The following is a 19,504-nucleotide window of genomic DNA, read 5'->3' on the forward strand; positions in this document are numbered from 1 at the left end:
CGGACCGTTCGCCATTGTTTCATTTACAACTGGTTCAAAGTTACAGGTAAATTTTGGAACTGTTTCGTGTACACGTGTTTATAAGACTATTCAGGTAATTTTATACGTCGACTAAATTCTCTGATTGTTTGGAAATTTTTTTTTCTATGTTAAAGATTGTTTAATGTAAGAAGCATGTACTAATTACGGTATTACGTATCAATTGTTTAAACGCTATATAGATTTGCTTTGTAACGGTCTCTTATAAACTTATGTTAGAACGTGAAATTATATTCGCGTTAATTCTTTTACTTAGTTGTTAATATTTGCTTGTTATAAAATGAACACTGTAACGGGTAACGAGGACAACAACGCGAGTCAGTCAATTGTCTGTTATGTCGACACCGCCGTATTTAGGTGTCGTTTCGAAAATTGTAACTTCTTTAGTTTTTTAAGCAAAGGAATTCAACAGCACTACACTTCTCATAAGAAAAAATTAGAGGTTAAATGGTGCTGTGATTCTTGCGATCTTTATTATATATCAAGAAAAGAACTGATCGACCACAGGTTCAACGTGCACGACCAACCATTGCCCCAGGCTCCTTCTCCGCTGATACCAACCGACCTTCCCCCTGGGGTGCAAGCGTTCGACTACAACATCGGAAGCAACGTTAGAAAGTTTCCCTGTCCCTTCATTACCATGACAACATGCGAAATGGCAACTGATCGGGTTGATTCTCTATGTAGACATTGTTTAACAGCTCACAAAACCTATATTCGTCCAATATATCAATGTCAACAGTGCCATTTCCGCTCGCATGTTGCGTACGATCTCAAGGCTCACGTATCACAGAACTGCCCAATCGCATCCGATAGCGATACTCATGAAGGGGATTTGACTGACGAGTTTTCGGAGTGTGAACGCGCACATCTGATTAAATCTATAGAGATAGTAGGCTGGAGAGTCGAAGATCTGAAACATCTGCTGCGCATGAAGGGAATAGTCAAATCGTTGGAGGAAATTAAGAACATGCTCGATAAGTTGGGACCGCGAAGGAACAGCATAAAAATTAAGAAAATCAAAAGAGGCTATAAACCTCCTAATAAGGATGTAACTAACGTTCCTGCAGTGAGATCTTCTCAATCAACAACAGATGGTCAACAACACACTCACAGTTTAGAAACTAATACCGGTGAAACAATAATAGCGATTGAGCCTAGTAGACGACTTACAGAAGATGAATGTCTTCTGCCACAATCAGTATCTGCTTTATGTCAGGAGGAAAATAACTGCGTAAATCTAAATAAACAAACGCTGAGTATCCCGAATAACTTACTCTTAGACGACAGGTCAGCGTCAGCCGCTGAAATTAATATATCTTCCGATATCGTAGCGACAAATGAGTACAGATTAGCCGACACTCAGCTACAGACTTCGATGTCTAACGATGTCGCCATGGATAATCTACACCAACCGGTCACCCCGAATAATACTAACGTCATAAATTCAGCCCACTACGAAACTGGATCAGAGGACTCCTTAGTACACCCTTGTGTTTTAAACCCTGACGCTACTGTTTTTATACCGACAACCCACCAACAATCAGACAACATCCCTACTTCGCAACAACAAATTGAAATCGCAAAAGCAGGAATTGGCCACCGACCCACGGGTGAGGAAAACGTCTTACAGGAGGACCCTGCTCTAATTACATCCTCCCTACATTCAACACGTGAGAGGACTCCTGTGTGGAAGCAGCAACTTCGTCCCCCTATAATTAAAACAGCCGAGGAATGGGATCAAGTGATAGAAACGATCAACGAAATCAGCACACGATTTAACATCGATGAACACGACAGCTGGCGTGACATCGAACAAAAAGACCGAAATCTACGATCGGCCCTGTATAGTATAATACGAGGTCTCACAAATAAAAGCGCAAGTAATGCCCCATCTCAACGCCAAATGCCGAACGGTAACATTTCGAGGCAAAACAACCCGCAAATTACTTACAACCGAAGAAACCAACCAAACGAATTAAATGAAATTAACACCCAACTAAGAAGTAACCATCTCACCTGTCGTGATAGGGGTAACCTCTTGAGAGCAAGGAGACGCATAACGGACGAGAGATCTTCCACATTTTGGAGACGAAAATATCAGTATCGACCAAAAGAAGTATTTAAACAACTGATCGAGGAAGAAATATCACCCAGATGTCAACTTCCAACTGATGTAGTGGAAGAGACATTCAAAAAACGATACTCTAACGAAAAAGGGGGAAAACTAGATCACGCTTCTGCACCAAATGACAGAAAATTTGCCTTGAGGGAACCATCTGAAAAGGATATAGATGCTATACTGAAGAAGTTTAATCAAAACTCCAGTGCCGGATTCGATGGAATCACGTATAAAATATGGAGGATGTTCCCACCACTACACAAATGGCTATCCAAACTATTTATCAGTTGCTATAAACATAAAAAGATCCCGACAGAATGGCAACTATCGAAAATAATTCTCCTCCACAAAAAGGGTGACACAAACGAGATCAGCAATTGGAGACCAATTAGCCTACAGCTAACGATTGCTAAACTATATTCATCCCTCATCGAAAGGCTGATAAGAGAAGTAGTGACAGAAGAACAGCTTATCTCCAACAACCAAAAAGGGTTTATGCCAACCCAGGGATGCATGGAACATGATTATGCAATACATGCTTTCATCAGACATGCCAGAAGAACTAATGGAGATATATATGTATGCTCCTATGATTTTAAAGATGCCTTTGGATCAATTGACCATAATCTGATAGAAAAAGCCCTCATTTCACATGGCTTTGACAACGAAGCCACAGAATGCGTCATGTCTCTCTATGAAAACGTTCAGTTCTGGGTGCAAACTGAGAACGGCTCGACTAACTTGATACGACAGAAAAGAGGAGTTAGGCAGGGCGACCCCTCTTCTCCGCTAATATATAATTTAGTAGTTGATCATTTATCACGCATATTAAATAAGCACCCGAAAACCAGTTTAGGCTTCAATCACCTTCTATATGCGGATGATCTAACGATTCTTGCAGAAACACCACAATTGTTTCGCCTTCTACACGAAGAGGTACTAAAGTTCTGTGAGGCAACAACGATAGATATAAATCCTCTCAAATGCAAAATACTCGCAAATAAAGGCCGTGGAAAAGGTAGAGGAAGGAGACAAGACATAAGAGCTTTTAAGTTATATATCAACAACACGCCCATCCCTACCTGTAGTAACAACGACGCCATAAAGTACCTAGGAAATAGGTTAGGGACACAACAAAAATGTCTATACTCATCTTTTCACGATCTACTGAAAGACACAAAGCGTCTGCTAAACAAGACTGCCAACTGTTGCCTGAACATCTTTCAAAAAAACCATGTCATTAAAACATTTATAATACCGAGATGGGAATACTTTATCAGAATAAATGGTCTAGGCATCTACCACTCCGACCTACTTGGCCGGGCGATAAGGTCAGCAGTTAGGAAATACATCAAATTACCGGCACACACTCATCGCGCTCTCTTCCACTGCAGAACGTTTGACGGAGGCCTAAACATCCCTGAGCCTTGGAGTTGGAGCTGTGCTGCACAAGTGAAACACGTGATCAGCTTGCTAAACTCAAAAGACACCACCATTAAGCAAATCATCAGAAATGAAATCATCACACTGCTGAGGTTAAGATACTACACTGAAAACATTCAAAATAAGTCACAAAACGAAATGATAGCCGAGTTCCTCAATGGTAAATTAGAAAATCAAAAAAAGGCAAGAACCATGGATTGTATGGATCCTACTGCACACGCTCCTAAGGCATTTAAAACTAGCAATGCTAAAGTGATATGTGCAGACGAAGTCTTCGATGTCATGATTCCGAATCCATCGAATAGCAACGAAAGCCTACTTATCAGGCAAAACACTATAATACAGCAACTAAAACACCATAATCAACTACAGTTGGCAAATCATTGGCAATCAGCAGGTAGACAAGGTAAACTAATGGCTAGCTCGAGAAACTATGTATCGAACTCCTGGATTAATACAGGAGAGCTTCATCCATCCCTATACAGCTTCTCTATCAAGGCAAGAATGGACTTACTTCCAACAAACAACAACAAAAAGTTCTGGAACATGACTACGAACGACAGGTGTTCTCACTGCCAGCAGATAGAAGATATTCAACATCTTCTCTCATTCTGCCCCTTATTATCTACCCCTGCGACGAGAAAGACACGATAAGATTCTGAACCGAATTGTCAAAACTGTTAGATATAACAACAGAGGTGAAAACATAAATGTGAGAATAAATCAGACAATTCCAGAAATGGAAAATGATACTCTTCGCCCAGATATAGTTGTGGAAGATACACACAACAAAAAGGTAATCATTATAGATCTCGCAATAACAAATCAATATGGTGAAGACTGCCTAGTTAAAGCGAGACAAGCTAAAATAGATAAGTACGATCATATAAAAACCTTCTACGAAACGAAAGGTTATAAAGTTGTACTTGACGCGATAGTCTTTGGTGCATTAGGTGCAACGGATACCCACAACACACAACTATTTAAAAAATTAAACTCGCCTTGGAAATATGTGAAAAAGATGCACAAGTTTATTATTAACGACATCCTTCGTGCAAGTCACAACATATGGCGAAAAAGATTACACGATCATAACCTTATATCAACAATCATTTTCTATATGTATAAATTTAATATGCAAACTATGGTAATAACTAATATTTTGTGCAATACTTATATTGGTATATGTACAGTACTATTATATATAATTTTTGTGTTAATGCCCCTGAGCTCAAAAACTCTGGGCAGTCTCAGTAAGGCTTTCATTCAAAATTGTAACAATTGCCCGATACTAATATTTCCTCAATTACAAATTACAAATTAATGTATTATTATATGCGATTTGTATATAATTGAAAATAAATAAAGGTTCGATTCCCCGCCGGGGAGAAAAGAATTTTTTTTTCTCTCCTTCTTTTTTTGTTTCCACCGCTGTACTACGTTTCTGTCAAATTTAGAAATTTTGTTGGACGTTACTTTTCGCAAACGGTAATGTTTATAGCAATTCATAAATTTCTATCGCCTTTTAATTTCACTACCTCGGATTAAAGCAATCAAAACGCCGTTGAAATTACGTTTTCGGAACCTATGTTGCTCGTTTGGCGATAGGATTTTGCGCAACTTCTTTTCGTTTTGTTATGAAAAAGCGCAACTCATAGCGATAAGCCGGTCAAATTGCGAATCTTTTTATCGACTCTGTTATTGGCAGTAAATTATGATAAGTTCGACGAAGGGCGTGCTATTCGCAGTAATGGATGACGTCAAAAAGTTCGCAGCTCACGCGATTCGTCAACAAATGCAAAGAGGGCGTCGTACTGAACTCAAAAAGAATTTTTCGTCGACCGGTATACGAAAACATCGATCGCAGTCGGCAGGATTCGAACCTGCGCGGGAACAACCCAATGGATTTCAAGTCCATCGCCTTAACCACTCGGCCACGACTGCTTCTGGAGGACAGCCGATATATTTTCCGTTGTCAATGCGCACTTCTTCATGCTAAAGCAATACGCTCTGCGTAAGAAACATTTTCATTTCAACCGAATCAATTACAGACGTGACATACAACATAAAATACAGTACATAATTGATTTTGTACCTAGTTGCCTTTTCGTGTTGCTGTTTGCAACCAAACTTCGAATCAACAGATATGTTTAAAAGCGCTCGAAGTGCAGTATATTCCGGTTGATTGCAATAGCGAAATTCGTATCACGATCTAAGTGACGTTCAGAAAGTCGCAAAACGTTTCTTTCTCCACGCTGTTGTACGAAGCGCACCGAAATTTTTCGACAAAACGCTGAATAATGTTAATACTTGAAAGACATTGTTAAAAATTTCATAATTCGGACTGTCACTTTCCAAGCAGAATTGCTTATCCTTTTATTGACTGAATTTTCACGTTTTTATAAAAAATATTTGTATCGTCAGAAATGTGTGTGTTTATACAGATATATAAATAAACGAAAATTAAAATCTATCAAAACCATGTTTTTATTTTCCGTTTTTAAAAGTCCAGTTAGCATTTAGAGCACATTTAGCCTTACAAGTTTTTTTCTTTTGTTTAATTTTACCAAAAAAAGAAAAGAATTTTATTAAACCTGGTAAGACTCATAAGTTTTGAACATATTTTCATCTGAAAACATAATACATGGAATTCAAACAACACATATATGTAGTATAATTATAAATAAATACAGTTATTCTTCGGTTTTCGTGCTAATTCGTCCGAAAACGATCGGCGAAAAACCGAAACCGACGAAAACTGAGGCAATTATTACCATACGAATTAATGCAAATCCTATTAGTACGTTCTACACACTTTAAAGATACAAATGTAAAAGTGGACAATTTTGAGTTATAGAAGCGAAGTTTGGAATTAATAGTGCGAACTGGTACTGATATTTAATCATTCTATACAATAAATAATGATGTGAAATAAAAATCTTTTTATAGTAGGTCTTGATTCTGAAAAAAATGATGTGTCAGGATCGCTAACATTATACCAAAAGAAATCCCTACTTTTGTTCATTTTATCCGAAGTATAATAAAGTTTGAGAGAAATTGTGTTATCCCCTGGTGTAGTGGGCTTAGAACAAAGAACAGACAATAGAAACGGTTTTACATTTTCTGATTTTGCATTGTTTTCTGGTCGTGAGTAAACGGAGTCTTGAGATTAGTTCACCGTTGACTATTGACAAGCTTTAATGATGAGATTATTAAATATGAAGAGATCACAATAAATCTTATCCAATCTAAAAATTGATATTTACCAAATGGTAATGATACTGTCAGTTTAATTAGTGATCTCACGAACGTTCTCTTCTGATCATCAAGTGAACTCTGCTATATGCGCCTACATGAGGAATTTTACGTTTATACGTATTTTTTCTTTCCCTTTTATTATTTTATTCGTGTAAAACTATTTTCTTTTTTTAAATATGTTTTTAATCTTTTTTTATATATCTTTTTTATAATTTTTTAAATGTAAACTCTGAAGGTAAACTTATTTACTCTTTAGTATTACTCAAATTATTTTATTTCACTATTTTAAGAGAAATCAGTGGGAATAATTCCAAAGCATTCCACGTTTCCTTCATTCTTAAACAACACTAGAATCTAAACATTTGAGTTTTAAAGCAAAAGAAGAGAGCCTCTCCTTTGTTTAATGGACCGACTTCTGTCTCGTTTCATTTTGTTTGTTTTTTTTTTTAGAAATAAAGCCAAAAATAGTCCCGCATTTTTCTATATTTCTTTTCATTTTAATGAACTTTATGACATTTTAAATTAAATCCTTTGGCAAATTATTTTATTTGAACAGTAAAGAGGGTTTTTTTTTTTGTTTTGTTTTGAATGATATGTTCAGATTAGATAGTTTTATTTCTTAGACTACTAATTAGCTACAAGATAAAGTCAAAATCTTGTCTTGATGATCTCTATCAGAATAAATGGCTTGCAAACAAACAAGGTGCGAACAAGCGCTTGAAGCAAGCCCTAAGAATGTAGTCTTTATACTTACATTTTCAAGAAAACACTGCATTTATTTTGGTATTAACATTTTTAAATGCCTTTAATTGTTAATATTTATCGATGAGAAAATTCAAATTTTAGTTATATTTAGAAAATATCTTAGATTATACTGTCTTTTAATTCGATAGCTGAAGCAATTGCCTCGCCATCCCAATTATAAAAGAAGTTCTGTTTACAGGTGAAGATCTTTATACAAGTTTCGAAAGAAGACTTTCAGTTATCTTTAGAAGATGATGCAGTCTACTATGATGCCAAAATTAGAACTGAGAGAAGACGTTTGCTACAGTAGGTGTAATTATCAGTACTTTTTTAAAATGCTTTGAGTTTAATTTAAATTTTCCGTAACTCTGCGGAGAAGCGAAGTTTAGCTATATTAGTATGAAAAATAAAATAGTTTATTTCTTATATTGTGTAATGAGCTAAATGTTTTTCGAGACTAGGTCGACCATTCTTCAAATAAAACATATGATGCAGAACTGGAGCTTTGAAATATTGGTCAACTTATGTATATTGTTGTTGCTTTTAAAATGTATTCTTAATTTCTACTCACCAGAAGTCTTTTATTGCATTTGCATTATTAGAGCACAGAATAGCATTTTAAAAAGAATCGACGATACTGTCGTTTGAAAATACGTTTCGCTTGAAAGAAGGAATGAAGAACGAAGTATTCACATTTTTGTATTATTTAGGCCTAAAAAATTATTTAAACTACAATAATAACCATGTCACAAAACGAATCTACTATTGTAGGGAAGTTCCTTTAGTTCCACTTTCATGATTCTGAAAACTAATGAAAGATTGATCCGTGCTCGAGGACAAGATCTTCAATTTTTTAAAGGAATTTGAAAAGTCATATTCATTATTTTCAGAAAAAGATCAATAGTAACTGCAGTTAAAAAAAATTAGTCACTCATATAATCGAGAAAAACATATTAGCAAATTTTCTTAGCAGATAGGCTAAATCTTGATTTTCAGTTTATTTAGATTAAATTTCAACAACTTATAATGGTTCAGCAACTTTAACTGTCTCTATCAGAGGACATATTAAATTGCCTCAATATCTACAGGAAAAAAAAAAACAATTACTTAAAAACGATTTTCCTTTTTCATTTTCCATTAAAAACAGGGGCAAGACGACAATCTTATTCCTTTTTTCCATATCTCTGACGAAGATCTAAATAACTGTACTTTTTAACCAATTGTGTCGAACTTCTTTTAATCCAATAGTCAAAAAAGAGATTTAGGTGTGTGTGTATTTGTTTCTAGTGGAGCATGAGCAGAGGAATTCATTCTTTCTATTATTTGCATTTTTTGTTATATCGTAACTCTTTTTCTTCCAGTGAGATTAGAGCTATACAAAACTGTGACTTATTTAAAATCTTTTTATTCTGATTCGATGTGGTACTTCTGCCATTATAGAGAACCACCGTAGATTCACCCAAAGAAATTCTTGCATTATTTTAGTGAAAAAATCTGAATATTTTAAAAATAAATAATGATGTGTGTTTTCTTCTATATATTATATTTTATTTTTTACGTTTTACTCTTAATTGAGAAAATTTTTAATTTTTAGTCAATTTTATCATTAAAAGATTATTATTATTATTGAATCACTAATTTTAATAAAATTTACATGGATATTTCATAATATAAATATTGAGTATTCAAAGAAATTAATATAAGTTATAAGCATTACTATATTACAAAATAAAAAAAGAAATAATGTAGTCCTATTTATCATTAAAGATATAAGGCAACTTCATCTTTTTTTAAATAATAATTAATAAAAATTTCTATAAATTCTATATATTATATAACATTAATTTTGTAAAAAGCCGCCATCAATCGATAACTGAGTAGCCGGATCGATTTAAAGCCCGTTCTTCGATCTTAATGCACGTTTTAATAACAAAAATTTAATATTTTTTCGCTACACTTTTTTTCATCTAGAAATTATGGGTTAAAAAATTGGAAATTTTATTAAAATGCACTTTTTTTTTCCAAAACATAGAGGAAATATTTCTTATTTTTACGCATCATTGCAAAAACGTTTACTTAAAATAATAATTATAATATTGTAATAATAAACTTTGTTCACGTGTTAAGTTTTGAAGATTGATTTAAAGAGTTAATTTTGAGATAATTATTTAATAATTTATTATTAGAATAACAGCAGGAAAAAACTTTGGTAAAACAATAAATTATTAAAATCTCATGTATTTATTGCTTTAAAACCCCGATTATTCAAGGTTATTGTGAGTACACTACTTCTCTTAACTATAAAGGACTTTTAAAAGTTTAAAACGATAATTTGTACTACAAAATGATTTGTTTCTGTTATCTTTTTATCATATAATTTCAATGTAAAACAAATTATTCATATTAATATGTAATTATCAATAATTTACATTTTCTATTCTTAAGTTAAAACTTGTACTGTGTGCATTGGTGTATAATAAATGACGTAAACAGTATTGTTCTTATGATTAAAGTCACTGATATATTTTTAAAAAAAGGCTTAAAAGTGATAGTATATAATGTAAACGTACACTTGTTGGCCATCGGGCAACAAGTGTACGTTTACATTATTGGCCAGTAATTGGCCATTTCGAATTTAATAAGAATTGCATAGTACTGTACTGTATTAATAAAAGTTTCTTCTGTCAGTAAGTGGCAAAAACTCCTCAGATTTTTCTGTTGTTGTGAGTGACCAATAACTATATAATTTTGCATTTTCGTACAAGTTGGCACAGTTTTGATTAGACGATTTGAGTTTGTAATTTCCAGATGTTGTCAGTAGAAAGGCCATTAAAAAAATTCATCAATAAGTATAGGCTAATATTTCCCGATTTAATCCTTCTGTTATGTCATAGAATTTTTAAAATAAAAATTTCCTTAATTGGCCAATAACTATTCCGTTTATCCTAAATCTTTTATAACTTATTTATAATTTTTAATCCAAAATGGCTACGGCAATCCGTATTATCCGAGTTTTTGGTTATCGAAGGTATCATCGGTCCACATTAACCGGATAATCGGAGGTTCTATTGTAGTTTTATATGTAATATATTATAATTATTGATATTATATTTATTATTGGAAATACAGTATCTAGTTTCTGAAAGTATATTTAGTAATTTCCTTCAATTGTAATCTAAATTTGAGATTCTACTTTTAGAATAAAAATGATTTGAACGAAATGGGAATTAGAGATGTGTATTGAAATAATGAATGACTGCATTTATCTTCAAAGAATTCTACTATTAATTTAATATATATATATATATATATAGGCCTATATATTTTAAACGTCTAGAAAATTCTTCTTATCATATGTAGATATCCCTATTGAAATCAATAGAGTGAATATTTTTACGTATTAGTTCTTTAAAAATGTTACTGTAAAGAACTATTAGGCTATAGATTGCCTTATTCAAGATTAATCTAGAAAGTTAAAATAATCAATTTAAACGTTTTAAATACAGTGTATATGTGCACATACATAAATTTTATTTATATAAAGTTTCTATATGATATACGTCGTTCGTTCTTTTTTAATGCCTTCTATCCCGAGGGTCCTGGATGGAGCAGTCTCAGTAGTGTCTTCCAATTGCTTTGGCCTGCAGCAACTGGATTTAACTCTCCTGCTGAAATCCCAAGACGCATCCAAACAAGTTTCCGGATGTAATCCATCTATCTGGTTCTTGGCCTTCCACGTGGTTTGGGCCCACTGGGATAGGAAAATAAGACTCTTAACAATCTTTCCTGTGGCATTCTACTTGTCCAAACCAAAGTAATTGTGATCTTTCAACGTGAATAATGTATTTATAAATAACAGTATAAATAATGCATAAATTCTTTACATATGTAAGGTTATATATTATTTATAGATATTGTGTATATGTCAACATTTATAAATGCATTTGCGTTAAAATGAATGTTATATTTGTTAGCGATGCTGTTTTAAGATAGCTGCGAACACGATTGTTTACAGTATAAAATCTGTACGAATATTTCATTATAAGATGGGTTTTTGTATTTACTTCAGCACAATTACCATATTTATTTCATACCATTCGATCATATTATTGACTGTATTTATAAGAAATATGGGGAAATTTTAGGTCATGGCTCGTGGTCTAATATTTTTTCTTCAGGAAAGATCAGCTCGCTGCCTTTTTGTTCCCTACGGATTTTCACGTCTGCAAACGTTTGCTTGTGTATTATAAATTATAAATCAATTGCCAGATCAAAAATTAATAGCTAAAATGCGTCAAAAGTAACATAAAAATTTTATTATATTTCAAAATAAAATACGTTAGTGGTCACACAAAAATGTTATTATTAATAGTTAATATCAATTACTATTTATAAAGAAATACTAACTTAAAATTACTATTTTAATTGCATTTTATTAGACTTAATTGTGTCTAGAAGAATAATAATAAGAATAATAAATTATATTTAAAATTTTTCAATTGTTGTAATATTTTTCAAAATCGGATAATAATATGAATAAATTCAGTTTCAGAAACGGGAATTTCTTAACTTCCGGCTTGTCAAAACTGACCTCAATTATTATATATTTAACAAGTTTTATTCTGCTTTTCAAATTAACCCAGAATAACTAAACTTCTCGAATAAATAAAACTCGTATTTTATACCAGAAACAATAAAAGAAATTGTTACAAAGTGTAAAACTAGCTAAAAAAAAAAATAATAAAAATAATAATAACCACGTTTAAAATTAGATACAACATAAAATTACAGTCTGTTCACTTGCTAAAAATTTACTAATTTATTTTACAAAAATATTTTTTAGCGAAAGACGAAGTTTCACATCTGTTGAAATAATTTATTACATAACGTTAGTTAAAATCATCATTCTGTTTTAATAATTAACGAATACACATCATCACGGTATGTAAAATTGAATTAAAGTTTGTTTTATTTAATATTTATTACATTTACAATAACATAATTAAATATTTATAATCTATATTTTAATTTATTTTTCTCTTTATAACTTAATTACAATCTGTCGGACAGCCGGATAGTCCAGATTGTTCAGGCATCAGCCTACCAATCTGGAGACCTAGGACCAGGAATTTTCGTGGAAACCATGAAAAAATCCTGGGATATGTTGAAATTCCCTGATATGTCGGGCCTGCAGGTCTTGTCCGTCACTACCCAGTTGACTTCTTAGTGTCTACAGGGTGGAAAAAGTTAAAGTAAATAGGTTAAATCACAATTTTCCACAACGTCGATTCTGATGTCTGGGCTGAATTATTCTTAATTATAACTTTGGATTATTTTTCACATTTCAAAATAATTGATAGTAATTGTTTACAGCACAATATGATATAATTAAAATATGCTACCTAATATAATGTTTCGTTTCAACTACAAATTAATGTTTAATACAGATAATGCGTATATAGCCTAGGGAATAATAGGGATTATTTATAAATGAAGGAAAATGCTTATTTTTGTCTATAAAAGATAATACATAGTTTCCTTTGATCAATGATATCGTTTTATAAATGAAACGTCACGCACTATTGAATAAATAAAAGAGAATTCAATATTAAAATGAATACATGAAAATATTTCACCTTTTTGAGTAAATTATTAATAGTCGGACTCCATTTACTAAATTGAAAATTTCTTTCTGGTGTCTTAATAATTTCAAATGTTATCAATAAATTGAATTAACAAAATGAAAAAATTAAATTAAATATATCTGTGTATCATAAACTTATTCGTTATTACAGATGTGGCGACAAGATTAAAATATATTTTAGTTCTTATTCCGTTTTGCTTAAAATAAAATAAAATTTAGAATATATTTTATTTGTTAATCGAAGTGTTCAAATTTTAAGTTGCTAATTTTCAGAAGTAACAAATATTAACGAAAAATAAAATAAAATAAAATAAATAAATAACGATAAAAACAATGGTAATAACAACAAATAATGGCATAAGCATCCGCAGTGGGGGTCAAGGAGGCACTTGCTCTTCCCTGGGATTGAGTAAAATCTTCCACAGATTATAATCGTAAAAGTGATTGAGATGCATACTTGCATCCTCGACAATAGAACGCTTTATCTGTCTTTAAACCCCCCAAAATTAAATAAAAATTTATTGATTAATTATTTGTCAGCAAGGTTTGCCCCCTGAAAAACTTTTTTTGCGAACGCCCACGAATAATGGTAATAACTTCGATATTAAATTGTGAAGATTTTCATTATAACAAACGCAAATATCAGCAGTACGAGTATTAAGTTCTCCCTGTAAATCGTAATGGAAACTAAGATGTTTATCTCAACAAAACTTTAACTGTTAGAAACAGTCTGGTAAGACGCCTGATGGACGAGACGGTTAAGGCGCCAGCCTATCGCTCTGAAGGACCCGGCATTGAATCCTGGCGAATAATTCCCCAGGAATTTTTCGTGGGTAGTTGTCCCGGATATGTCGAGTCTCTTCCTTTATCACCCAGCCGCCGCAATTACGGATTTGGCTATGATAAAAGGTCCTGTTACAAGTGAGTTGCCATATGAAAGATCCCATGGGTACTAATGGCCGTATTCATCAGCAACGTTTTAAATCGAGAGTTTCGTAGTCCAAGCTTTCCAACTGGTAACTCTAGATTAAAAGTTACTTTTGCCGGATTAAGGAACCTCGAATTGAAGTGAAGAGCTATGTTACAATCTCTCCGATTTGTCCGAGTGAGTAATGACGTATCTGAGTCAAGTCATGCGTAAACTAAACACGGTAGACAATAGATTCCGATGCTGAAAGCTGTGCTAACTTCGAGACGGCATTGTTAGAGTTAGTGCAAAATGTAAAAATCGAATATGCTTATGTTATTTTATGAAGAATTCAAATAGCGCAAGCTTTAATCGAGATTCCTGCTAAGTGAAAAAGTTACTGACTATAGCTATAAACAGGAATTAGAGTTGCCAATTTTCGGGGGTCGATTTCTCCGCCCTCCAAATATCTCGTTCGAAAGATAATTCTTTTATTAGGTAGTGTGCATAATTTCAGGGTTTTCTATAAAAGGGTTTCCGAAATATAAGCAATCAAATAATTCAAAAATTGCAAAAAAAAAAAAAAAAAAAAAAAAGCTGTAGTTTCTTCATTCGTCAGTGTAGACACTCCTAGAGAAAAAAACTACTGGATCTAGAAAGCTTAGATTTTAAATTTAAGCTTTTCTCGTTATTACTGAGGTGCTGGCGAAACTTCCAGGTTGATAGGTCAAAGTTCACATGGGTTTCTCATAGAGCTTTTATTGCTTAATTTTATAATTATAAGGATAAAATTGCATCGAAACGAATGACTTTTATACAAAATGTTATCCAGAATAACAAAAGCTCAAATTTACGTGGATTAAAACTCTTTATAACAATTTTACTGAAACATTAAGCAATTTGGATGACAGTGAAATTTTTTGTTAGGAGGTTTTTTTTGATAAAGATAAGGTTGGCGTTTCGAGCCCTACCCACAAGATTTTTATCTGTATTAATGATTTACATTTCGCTTATGTTTTTGTTTGGATCTATAATTCGAGAATTAACTCACTGATAATGGAAAGTTAAATATTGATTCAGATTTAGATGTGGAATTACTGCGTGGTGAATGCCGACTTTTAATGACCTCGCAATTTAAATTTTATTCTAAGTTTAAATCTAGATACGGCTGTAAGAGAGCCAAAAAAATAAATAAAAAAGTTACCTAAAGAAATGAGATTAAATGCCTCGATTCACCATTCTATGTAGATGCATTACAATAAGTAGAATGAATTGGAGGAAAGTATTACAGTACAGTAATGCTTTCGTGCAAAGCAGTTGTTTAACAACCTGAACTGAAAATTTCTTTTGAAGGGTACCAATAGTAACTTTGTCACGTTTGTAATATTATAGCTGTCATCTGTCAAAGATCTAAAGCAAGTCAGCCCGTAGGCCTACATAAATTTCGTCTGCTTACATGGTCAAAACATGTATTTCTTGAAACTGGAATATTTTCTTTACTTTTAATAAGTTGATACAGAGAAATGTTTTCATATTGCAAATCACTGGCTGAAAACGTGATGTGAAGGCGCAATATAATCTCTTCTGCGTAATATTTCATGTATGTATAAAAACTGTGGCACTTGGATTCTTTCTTTAATCAAGTTCGACTTTCTATATTTTATGTAGAATATATAAAAAAGTTAAACTGAGTTATTCAAAATAAGAACGTTTTAATTTTGAACTTTGTTGATTGTACATTAAGCTAATACTGCACAATTCAGATATGTAAATTCGATCATTTGTATTTTTATTACAATTTTCTCGAGATTAGTTCTACATGGTAGAATCCAAAAGTTAGGAGACGGTGTACGATTCCTTGTCTTGAATAGTATAAAACACCGATACACAGCCACTTTAAAAAAATCCCCTTGGGCGACGATGTACTTTTTCCAACCCTCGTACAGTTTCTAAAGGCATTTCTATAAGCTATCTTTTGCAACCACCCGTAATGCCCCCTGAGATGCTATTTTTACCTCATTTGATGACTCATTTGATTAACGACCTGTTTTGATCTCAGGTCGTTCAAAACGGCTGAGATCGTTTTGATGTCACGATTGTGGGTTCACACTTCGCCAGATGGAGTTTTTTGGGTTTTTCTTTACGTTTGTAACAACTTGAATAGGGACCAATTTCCTTAGAAAGTCCTCCCGGGAGGCAATTCTCTTCAGCATATATTCCTCGTGTTGTATTGCCGTATACAAATAATCTACTCTTGCATTCGCCCGCGGGGAAGAAAATACACGTTACTGAACACGAGATACGTATAGTATGCTAGCTCCAGTGGCATAACTAGAAATTTTAGTCCATTAAGCAAAATATACGATAGTAAATGGCCCTCCAATGTTTAGGGCCTAGCTCCTTATAGTTTATGATGGTATAGTAATTTAAACAAAAGTTTTAAATTACTATACCATCATAAACTCTGTTAGAAAATATTAGTTATATTAGAAATAATTTTAAATTTTAAAATTTAAAATTGTTAGAAAATATTATAGGTAATTATATTAAAAATTTCTTTTGCAAACAAAACAATTTTGCTAATATCGAGCGAAAAAGGAAATAAATTCTAAAAGTAATTTACAAAAAGGTTTATAAACAAAATATAAATCATTGTTACTTTTTTGTTACAACTAATGATTAAAAAAATTACAAAATCACAAAGGAATTACAAAAATAATTACAGCAGTCGCGTAAGATTTGCAGCCAGTATTTTAGTTAAATAATTAAATTAGTGAATAAATAATATAAATCCATGTCCTACGTTCACTAAATTAAAATTTAAAATATGTTAGTTTTGCTAATAATATAGGCTTATATCGTATAAGTCAGTGGTTCTTAACCAGTGTTCTGCAAACCTACTTCGAGGTGTTCCACGAAAGGAAAGATTTTCATTTATCTAACTCTGTTCTAAAGATTAAGGACGAACTGGCGGACGGATGACAATGAGAATTTATAGGTCTGTAATTTGGAAATTGCAGCCCAATAACATTTCAGGAGAAAGTAAATATTTATTGCTTTGCACAGGTAGACTTTAATGGAGAATGAATGCGTATTACTGTTAAATCTTGAAATAACGTTTTGTAAATGACCATCATATTCTGCTAATTAAAATTAAAAAAATCTCTCAGGTATTTCTGGAGCACCCTGTATAATTAAAACAATTCTCACATTTACACTGTGTCTGTAGAAACAGCGCCCAGGACCTGATCTGGGTCTCTTTATTAAGTGCAGTTAATTAACCGCACTTAATAATAGTTACATCAGTAATTAGCTCTAATGTGTCTAAACAAATACTATCATGCCGGATTATCGAGTGTTAGATTAACGAATTTCTATTACGTATATTTGTTTAATTTAATAAAATAAAGATTATTTCGTCTGTTTTATTGCAGCATAATAATGTAAAAAATTAACGGTATCTCATATTGTGTAATAAATCAGAATAACAACCATTATTTTATTATTTTCAAATTTTAATTTGAAATTAAAATTAAATAATGTGTCCAAAATAATAGGTTTACATTCCAACAAATTTTCGTCCAACTGTAAATTTTTAAATTTTATTTTCATATTTAAAATAATCTTAAGAAATCAGTTCAGAACAGTTAAGGATAAGTAAAACACTAGAAATGAATTTAAATTATATATTTTACTTCGGAATTTGAGTGTTGCCATCCTTTTTCACGATTACTGCATCATTTTGTAAACATGTAAAACCTTTATCCGAACTCTCAATAATAAAATTATCGAAGAAATATTTGAATACATTATTCCTTGTTTTTGAAATAGTATTTAAGTAATTTAAATAGTAATGACGACTCAAAAAACGGAGAAGAAATAAATCACAATTACCTAATAGACATCGTCAGAAACCTAATTAAAACTCGACAAATGGAACTTGATGGTAAATTAGAAATTAGTTATATTTAAGTCTCTCAAGGGCTGTCGACAGAAAAAGAGGAGAGCTGGGGATTTTCCCCGGGCACGGAAGTGTTAGGAATCCATAGTGGTTCCTATCCCTATAAAATTAATAATATTTTTACTAACAGAAAATAGAACCTTTAAGACTGTTTTTATTAATAAAGATATATTCTAATTATTCCATTTGTTCAAAAGATAAGGTTAAAGGGCCACCACTCTACCCGGGCTACAAGATCCCGATGGTGCTGAGTCTCTCCATTCTATTTTTCAGAGAAATTGAAAAAGTAATGTCAATTGAAGATAAAAAAAATTTTTCATTTCTAGCATCTTGGAACCAATCCAGAGCATTTTTCCGAAATTTCTCCTTAAAAAGAATATATATTTTTTCCCCATTCCGTTCTCTTGACCAACTTTCTGACAGAAAATTAAAAGTACAAAAAGAAGAAATTCGTTAATCTCATACATTCCACATTTCTTAGGGACATGGAGTGACCTCCCCTATAGAAATCAGAGAACTTTTCCTAAACTTTCATTTGTTTTTTGCTATTTTGATAGCGTAATTAATAGGCATAGATCACATTTAAAAATAATATATCGTAGGTTATATATTGTTTAATTTTGATACATATGAAACATTAAACAACTGCAAAATATAATTTTTTTTTTTTATTAAAATATTTTCGAATAATCATCAGCTATTAATTATACTAGTGATTTATACAGTATTATGCTTAACCATAATAGTTCAACTCGCTATGTCAGATTTGATAAATTTATTGAAAAGTGAGTTTTATTCTATTGAGTCGATAATAAATTAAAGATGTTTTCGTTTTTAAAGGAATTTATTGTACTTTTAATATAATAAACTCCGTTAAAAATTCTTCATCGGAATTTAGAAGAACGAGGAAGAAATATGCAAAAGCTAAAGGCCTATGTCCTGTTGCATAAAATGTTTGTGGTTCTTTCAAGCTTTTAAGTTATAGATTACAAGGAAAATGTGTTGAATAAAAAGTTTTGTAACAAGTTACAATCTACAAGTCTTAAGTAATTTTGATTACCACTGTACACTGTACACGCGAAAACCACTGTACAAGTGTACCAATGTACGGTGCCTTTGCAACAGGGCCACGAAATAAATTTACTAATTTCTGTTCAGAATGAGGATTTCATATTAACAGGTGAAAGATGCTAAAATAATTGTAAATGCAAAACATTAAAATACACGCATTAAAAAATTAATGATTATGATTTCATTTCCATTTTAAACTTATTTTGTATAATATAGAATACTTTTATATAATTATAATTTACAGAGTTTTATTTTTACTCTAGGAAAAACCGATTAGGGAAAATTAATTTTTAATATTAATTAATATTTTAAAAA

General features: G+C 32.0%; 1 non-coding gene across 1 annotated transcript; it reads right to left on the reverse strand.

Moving 5' to 3' along the window:
- Positions 1-5,466: 5,466 nt before the first annotated feature.
- On the reverse strand, positions 5,467-5,548 carry TRNAS-UGA (transfer RNA serine (anticodon UGA)). Its single transcript has one exon. It is a non-coding gene; the product is annotated as a tRNA-Ser (tRNA).
- Positions 5,549-19,504: the final 13,956 nt, after the last annotated feature.

This window comes from Centruroides vittatus, unplaced genomic scaffold (genome assembly GCF_030686945.1).
Source record: "Centruroides vittatus isolate TY-2023 unplaced genomic scaffold, ASM3068694v2 contig_874, whole genome shotgun sequence".
Lineage (NCBI taxonomy): Eukaryota > Metazoa > Arthropoda > Arachnida > Scorpiones > Buthidae > Centruroides > Centruroides vittatus.